Source organism: Bacillus rossius, chromosome 11 (genome assembly GCF_032445375.1).
Source record: "Bacillus rossius redtenbacheri isolate Brsri chromosome 11, Brsri_v3, whole genome shotgun sequence".
NCBI lineage: Eukaryota > Metazoa > Arthropoda > Insecta > Phasmatodea > Bacillidae > Bacillus > Bacillus rossius.
In genome coordinates this window covers 25,022,178-25,030,934 of record NC_086338.1, presented here as the reverse complement: position 1 = coordinate 25,030,934, position 8,757 = coordinate 25,022,178, and the positions used below count along the sequence as shown (strand labels likewise).

Below are 8,757 nucleotides of genomic sequence, written 5' to 3'. Positions count from 1 at the left end.
AACACTCTTTCACTGCAGGCGACTCTCTGGGTGATTTTCACCGTAAGGAACAGAATTCCATACCAGAGGTTTCAGAAGGAGTACATAAATGTATTGAGCCCCCAAAGTTGATGGAAACACACACAAACGTGGCACAAGAAAATTTGGATTATAAGAACCGGACTTTTTTTGATAAAATATCAAAAGCAAAGAATGAAATTGCCAACAGTGCACTGGGGAAACTTATATTTGGATGTAACATTCCTCTTAGTTCTGTGGACTCTAATAATTTAAAAAATTTTGTCAAGACATTAAGACCGTCATACAGGCCACCAGTTCGAAAAACACTTGCAACAACCATTCTTGATGCAGAACTTCTTTAAAGTTTGGTGAACATTCTGTTCTGCTTATCGATGGATGGAAGAATGAGGCAGCCAACACACAAAACATAGCTGCTATGATACAAAATGCAGCAGGTGACATTGGATTTCTTGATGCTTCGGATCTGTTGGGAGAGAGTGAAACAGGAAGTGCTCTAAAGGATATTGTTTCACAAGCAATTGTATCTGCACGTGATCTTTACAATACAGAATTATATGCTGTATGTTCGGACAATGCTGCCAATATGATGAAAATGGGTAAAATAATAGATTTGTGGCACATTACATGTAATTCACATACTGGCAATCTTCTTGCAAAAGAGCTTGTCCCATCCCAGCTGGCATCAAGAGTAAATACATTGTTAAAAGCTTTCACTTCAACTGATCAAGAAGTACGTCTCCTTGCATATGGTGGCCACCGGATATGTAAAACACAATGGTGCAGCAATAGAGATGCATTCCTTTGTCTGCAGAAAAATCTACCAGCAATGTAAAAGGTGGTTGGACAGGGTGTATCAATTGACCCTGCTGCTCTTCAGCTGATGTTTGATGACATCTTCATAAAGCAAGTTTCAGATGGCATCCAGCTGTTTGACCCTGCTTGTTCTTTAATCAATAAGTGTCAGCAAAGCAAATTCAGTATTGCTGACGCTGCAGAAGAGTGGATGCAATTACGGTTGCCAGAGGGATACATCCAACTCCAAAAAAACGTTGAAAAGAGGCGTGAGCAAGCACTTACCACCTATGGCTTAGCAGCAAATTTCTTGCACCCAGTCTACCTAGGGAAGAGGTTTTCTGCAGAACAGCATGATGAGGTATGTACCCAGGAAGTGAATAAATTTAAGGAGGGCTGGGTTGATAGACTGAAGGAAAGGGGGAGGGTGGAGAGATTGGTGAGGATATATCCATGTTTTGAATGGAGAGGGATCATGGGAAAGCTAAGAGACAGATCGGTAAGAGGGCACTACAAGGGAAGGAGGGGCAATTGTTGGACGGTCCATAGGCAGAGAAGGAGAATAGAGAGGAAAGAACTCAATGCTGGTTAGAATGGCGAGAGAGTGGAATGAGCTGGGGGACGAATCTAGGGGTTGGAGCATTCAGGAAGAGTGTAAGGGTAGAGGGAGGGAAGGAGAGAGGACAGATAAAGTGAACCCTGGAAAATACGGTAGCCCAAATGCAGTTGTAAATGTTGTTGTTATTAAAATTTGATATCTTAACTGCTCCTAGTTAGCCACACAAATTAATCTGTTGCAGGTGGAAGAGTTCTTGCTTCAAGAACTTGATGGGCAAGGACTGAATGATCTAGCAAAATTCAAGAGTTCTACGGAGCATAGTATTTTTCAGTTACTTAGAGAAAAAGGTGTTGTTCATCCATCATCTTTCGGGGGCTTGCTCAACGAAAACATCCAGAAATAAGCAAACTAGCAATTAAGCTCTTGAATATCCCAGCCTCATCTGCACAACTAGAGAGGGCATTTAGTAATTGGTCGTATGTCCACTGCCCCTTACGAAACAGACTTACATTTGAAAGGTCAAAAAAGTTGCTGCATGTGTACCATACGCTTAAACTTTGAGATGTCCCATCTGATGAATATTGACTAACTTGATAATTGGAAACCAATCCTACTCTCTAGTTTTATTGTTACTAAAGAATATTAAATATGTAATTTAATACATACAAATTCTAGTTTCCAGGTAAATATGTAGTCTGTATGCTGTTAATAAACATAATTTTCTACGTGTAGACTATGTAATAAATCTCAATATTCTACATGACATACTCTACAGTAGAATATACATGTATATTACTTATTTTCTACGCGTAATATTATACTGACCCAACCCTGGGTATTACATACCTAAGTTGTGTCGATATTGAATGGTGAAGTGTTTGGTTGTACGTTTGTGCGAATGTTTTCATATGGTCTTATATCCAGCCCCCTACAAAACTTCTTACTTTTTACTGTTACGGGGTGATGTGTAACCATTTTACTATGAGCACACACTCTATGTGATTCATTAAAAACTAAATTTTTGAAGACTTTGTTTCTCAGCAGATAGCACTCTCGTACATAACTTGTATTTAACAATTGAATACTAAGATTAAAAATAATATAGTCGATGCTGTATTTAAATAACACAAAAGATAATTAATAAAATTCACCTTATACAGGATGGCCAGAGATACATAAATTATGAAACAAAACAATGAGGATATATTAAAAATAACAAGAATTTAACATGGCCGCGGCCTAACTGTCCTTGTGCTAAGCGGGGGTTCGCTTCGATACATGTACTGAGATTAATTTGTGGGCGCCACCGTGCAAGGGGCACGGACCCGGGAGAGACTCTTTTACAGGGCTGTGACGTTGCCCATGTGAGGCGTGATTTTAACCCCCCCGAAGCCAATCCTAGTACTCGCCACTGGTTCGCTCTCAGCGTCGGGTACGCTCTTCACCTACGCAGTGGGCTCTTACGGCGTCCCACACGCCGTCACACTCAGGATGTTGAAATAAACAAATACAAATAAAATCATATGCCCTGGTTTATTAGTTGCTACTTCGCCTACACCTTTGATTATATCACGCAACGCCTGCGGCACGAATCGGTTCACGTGGTGCGACCTGACCACGTGGTCACACTCTACAATTAGGAAAATAGCATAAAAAGGACCATAGTGGTCACTCATACAATAATTTAAACAGTCCCCCCGACCGAGAGAAGCCCCGAGGAATTACGAACGAAAGATTTAAGATGATTAAGATTTAACAGAATTACTTAGCAGTGCAGGCAAGTGGTGAGGTCCCCGGGGTGCTGATGCATCTGCTGTCGGTCGGTGCTGGCGAAGGACTGGGGTGAGCTCAGGGCTCTGCTAACCTAACATGGTATCTTCGAACCAATTACCGTTATACCTATTTACGATTACGTGCAACAGGAAGCTACAGGTAAAACATGAAACACTCTTAATAATTAGATTACACCTAATGCTTGATAAAAACTATTAACTAAAATTACAACAATTTATTATTCATGATAACCAGTACGGCTTCGACACACTTCGGTTCATCTCGTGCATGTTCCGTACGTCTTTTCGTAGTTTATACCTTGTAATGTTGCAGAACCCTGCCCTCCTAATTAAATAATTTTTCTTTTAAACTATTTTCATGAATGTAAATATTTCTTAAAAAGTCTTTCTAATGATATTTTACCGTTTGTTATATATTTTATATTTTAGGGTTGATATTTTACTTGCTATGTTTTTAAGAAGATATTTTGTATTTTAACAGACATTTTCAATCAGTACTATTTTTTATATAATTATGCACAAATGAGCCGCTGTTCTAGATTTTTACCTGTTTAGGCCTACTTATTCAGGTTTTTCTCAATGATTTTAATTTTGTAAAGTAATTTGTATTATAATTGTTCTTAAATTTTATTAACGTGTTGTAATATAATTATAAATCACGGGACTGTGTCTGGGCTTGTGTGATGGTTAGAAAGAGAGGCATGAGAGGCCTGTAAGTGGGAGTGAGAAAGGAACAGTGCTTCCCCGCCAACCGAGATAAAGACGGTAATTCCCCCCCTGCATGGGAACCGGGTGATAACTGCTCTCTCACGGTGTGGGAGAGAGAAAGAGAATGGAAGTCCCCGATTTCGATGTGAAATTGAAAAGAGACTGATCAGGGGAAGCCCAGATTTCTGTGTGTACAAGATTTTTTCATGTGTTGTAACTTGTTCTGTGATTGGCTAATATCTGTAGAGTGAATGAAGCGTGCGTGTGATTTGGTCGGTGAGGTCAGGTGACTTCTCCTCCCTGCGTGGAGAAGAGAGTGGCCGGACTTCACCAGTCGTCTGTCGAACGCTGGACGAGTAGGTCGCGTTCGATGGCTTCTCGCTAAATTATGTAATTTACGAAGAGATATTTTCACGTTGGTGGTCGGAGCCAGGCCTATATTTAAATCAACCTAATTTTCTTTTTTTTCGTTTTGGATATAACTTAATTAGAAATTGCGGCCACCTTCGTAGGCATGTTGGCTCGGGGCGGAATTCGTTTTCGCTGGGTGCGGTCCTCTTCGAGGTCGTCCCATCTTTTTGTACTTGCAGTAAAACATTACTGAAGGACTCAATCTACGCGATTATTTTCCGGTAATTTCTCGTCATGCGAGCTACCAGCAGTTTTTCGACGGGCAGATATATGTGTGGAACGAGTGAATGAACTATTTTAAGTGTTTGGATTCGTCGGGGCATTCTGTTTAGAAAAATAAAAAATATAAAAACATCTAAATTTGCAATCGGCGTTGAACTGTTTTATTTTGTATATAACGAAACGTTATAACCTTAACTAAATATCAATTACTTAAAGTACATAAAACACTCCCGGCCGATCTGCCGTCACACGCCTCTTGGGTAAAAATAAGCAAAAAGAGAATTACAATGTTTATCTCTCGTTAAAGGGGTGTGGTGCACTGCTGCTACAGCGCCCTCTTGATGTCCGTGGCGCGCTATTCAAACACAACCACCCGACTACGTACTCAAGACGGAGCGGCTGCCAGTACGGGAAGTGGGGCGGGGGGTGAGGGGAAAGGTGGCGGAGGCTGACCAGGCTACTGGGGCGCAGGCCCGGTTGATGTCAAATTTTACAATGAACATTATGTAATGGAACAGCAAGTTTAATGCTAAGCAGATACCATCTTTAAAAAAAATGTGGCAAGAAATAAAAATAGTTATATATTTCCTAATAAACAAAGCCTGATTGCAATTTATTATTTAAGAAAATGCATAATTTTTTAAAGCCTAATTTTCTGTCAATAAGATTGGCATGTTTGTTTATATTATTGAAGTTATTAATTAACCTGTATAAAATATAATTGAAATTGTTTAGACTGTGAAGTAATGTTTGAGAACTATTACATTGTGGTATTCTGAGCCCAGAGTTTTCAAGGATATAATAACAATTTATTTTAGAACTATATCAGCTACAGACAAAGAGAGTGTGTAGTAGCTCTTTGTTCACCTAAGTGAAGTAACGAAGGTTTTGAGAGATGCTTTTGATTAATAATTTTGAGTAATTTAGATTGTATGAATTGGAGTTTATTACTATCGGAGGAGATAATGATGTTCCAGATAACAGATCCATTTTCAAGTTTAGTTCTAACCAATGTGTAATAAAGTGTAAGTAAAGAGTCTCAATCAGAAGCATAGTAAGTAATGTATTTGATCAAAGCTAGGGTTCTGTGAGAGCTAGAAACCAAAGAGTTAAAATGTAGATGAAAATATAATTTAGAGCCAAGTGTAATGCCTAGAAGTGTTTGTTATAATTAAATTCTCAAGCTTGTAATCATACCGAATGGGATATAGTTTCCTAGTGTAGGATTTAGCTTGTGTTTTATCTTTATTAAGAGTAACCAAATTAGAATTACACCAATAGAATTCAGAAATGACCTGCTGGAGTAGCTGACAACTGTAATCAGTAGTAATTTTTCTACAGATTTGAAGGTCATCAGTGAATAACAGACCAGTGGAGTAATGTCATCAATGAAGATATTAAACAATAAAGAGATAGAATACCTCCTTGAGGAACACCAGAGGGAGCTTGATGTAGAGAGGAGTTATGGCTGTTTATTGAAACAAAAAAGCATCTAGTTTAAAGATAATTAGAGAGCCAGCCTACATATTTGTCACACACACCAAATCTTTCAAGCTTTTGAAGTAATAATGAGTGGTTCACAGTATAAAATGCCTTGGCAACATCGAAGTAACAAGCATCAACTTGACCCCTATTTGTTACTTCAGAATAAATAGGGTTTGAAAAGGTAAGTAAATTTGTTGTTGTTGACATCCCAGATCTGAAACCATGTTGATTATCAGATAATCTGTTTTTAAGATGTCCGAACACAGTAATTTAACACTAAATAATTTAATGTCGGTAATTATCTGTTACCTCCACACTTACCACCGACCAAAACGATCTTCACACATGCCAAATGAATTATGATAGTTCGATACTGATCTATGATTTTTAATCGTTATGAATTTATAATGTACAATCTTTCAATTGTTTGAGAGGTTGTAGCTTCTGCGGATTCACAAAGTTGTAACTATGATTCACAGTACTGTATAATGTATTACACCATCCCACCAAATGTTTGTGTATGCACTCCAACAATCACTTACAATATTATAGAGCCAGGTATAAATTTTAACAAATTAATAGCAAAAGAGTGATTTTAGATCTGTTCAGAATAGACGATAAAAATCATTAATTAGTCTCTCTCAAATTCCGCCAAAGACCCACTGTTCAGGTAACTCTCAACCGGCGATATTTTTAATTTTGGAATACAAGGTTTTATCAATTTCAAGGTAGCTGCCATTTCCTCCAGTTCGAGTTTCTTCCTGTTGCAATTGCCAATGCAAACTTCACGCATATAATTGCTGTAGTCAATGAAAGCCTCAGTGCACATTTTTAACTCTTTATTACAAAATGATACATTCGTCAGTTCTTTTGACCAACAGTATATTAACAACACAATCGTCTCTTATGATAATTTAGTTCCCTCCAGCCAGTTTCCTTTCTGAACACCACATTCACAACATTTCATTGTGCATCTCCATTTTATGACTTTTCCAAATGACAAGTACATTTTTGTGGTTATTAATGCAGAAATTTTCGGAAGGAATTATCCCATATTGCTGGAAAAAAAAAAAAAAGAACTCCTTGTTTTTCAACTGTAATAAGTCTACAAAATTTTCTAAAATTAAAAAATTTCACTCATTGTCACTGAAATACAGAAACAAACAACACTTAGACATTCAGAACTACGGATTGTAATGTTATAAATAAAAACCGCGATAATCAAATGGGAGGGAATATTGATATTCCTGAACTACCTATCAATATATTTTTCAGGTGGGGACTATAACAGATTAACTATGTTAATGTCAACAAACACTTTCTACTGCAAATACTGCAAAAGCTTAGCAAAGACCTCCCCTGCAGATTATATATCAACAAAATCTCCAGGATGATTTTAAAAGGCCTCACCACATACAAGTCAAACTAATCTTTAAGAAGTGCACCTTGTTCTTAAATCAAATAACATTTCTAGGACATGTGGTATCGTTGGATGGAGTATGAACAGTCAGTCAAGGCGTGGTCTCAACCTAAAAATAAACATGAGGTAAGGAGTTTCCTACAACTTTGTACCTACTATAGGTGCTTCTTACTTGGGTTCACAGATATTGCCAGACAACTGCAAAGGACAAAAAGGAAAAGATACAGTTTGTGGACTTCTGAGTGTGGGACTGCCTCTTAGAACCTTAAGGAGACTTAGCCTCCTACTTGCCTACCTACATCAGCATGGAGAGTATATCCTTGACCAAATGCAAGCAGTGTTGTTCTTTCTGAGGTTCAGGATGATAGCAGGGCTTTATCTAAGCCCAAACATGACTACAGTATAATCAGAAGATAACTTCTAGCTGTAGTTAAGTCCATGGAGCTTTTCCACAAGTATTTATAGGGGATAATATTACTTGAATGCACTGATAATGTTACACTGAAGTGGCTGTTGCAGTTCAATATTCCGGAGGTATAGCTTGCTAGGTACATTAAGTAGAGACAGAATTATGATTGCCAACACAGGAAGGGCCAAACTAACAGCAATACGTACTGAAGCCGTCTCTTGCCGACAATGCAATGTAGACTGCAATCACTGTAAAATGACAGAAAAGAACGAAGGAATCGAGGATATCCTATGTACAAGGTAAGGATAAATAGGACCATGCCAGCCTAAAAATGCACAGAAACAAGACCCTGATTTAGAGCTCGTTATAGGCAGGTTAGATCAGGGTACAGGATGTCCATCATGGCATGAGATAGCCCGTAACTGAAGGGCTGTAAAAGTTTATTGGGAACAATGGTACTCCATAAGGATGGTGGATGGGTTATTGAAGAGGGCAGAATATAATCCAAATTGGAAAGTGATAACCATACAGTTTCTCCTCACAACATGCCTAGTAACTGAAGTGCTGAAAGAAATGTGACAGGTCCTCAGGAAGCCAGCTTGGAGTAAATAAAACTCTAGCCAAGATTAGTTAGTGCTCCTATAGGTTAAGGTACTTTCAGGATTTATATGCATGGTGTAAACAATGTTCAGCCAGAAAATAGCCACGGTACTGTAGTCGAGAAAAATGAGATCCTACAATTTTGAAGCCCTGTTTATGAGAGGGTAGCTTTAACACTGCTGGGTCATTCTCCAAGACTAAAGATGATGACAAAAGATTATTTCAATAAGTGGCTAGAGGCTTATGCTCTCCCTAACCAGGAATCTAGTCAATAACCGCATTTGCCAATTTAGGATACTTATGGAACAGCACTCAGCCCAAGGCCACAATTTGAAAT

General features: G+C 38.3%; 1 protein-coding gene across 4 annotated transcripts in view; it reads right to left on the bottom strand.

Moving 5' to 3' along the window:
- Window positions 1–4,328: 4,328 nt before the first annotated feature.
- The window catches only part of LOC134536700 (uncharacterized), a 50,704-nt gene continuing 46,275 nt past the window's right edge, over window positions 4,329–8,757 (bottom strand). For all 4 annotated transcript variants that reach the window (XR_010075847.1, XR_010075846.1, XR_010075848.1 and 1 more), the window contains one exon: window positions 4,329–7,049. The gene's annotated coding sequence lies outside the window, so the exon portion shown is untranslated. The remainder of the gene's footprint in view (window positions 7,050–8,757) is intronic.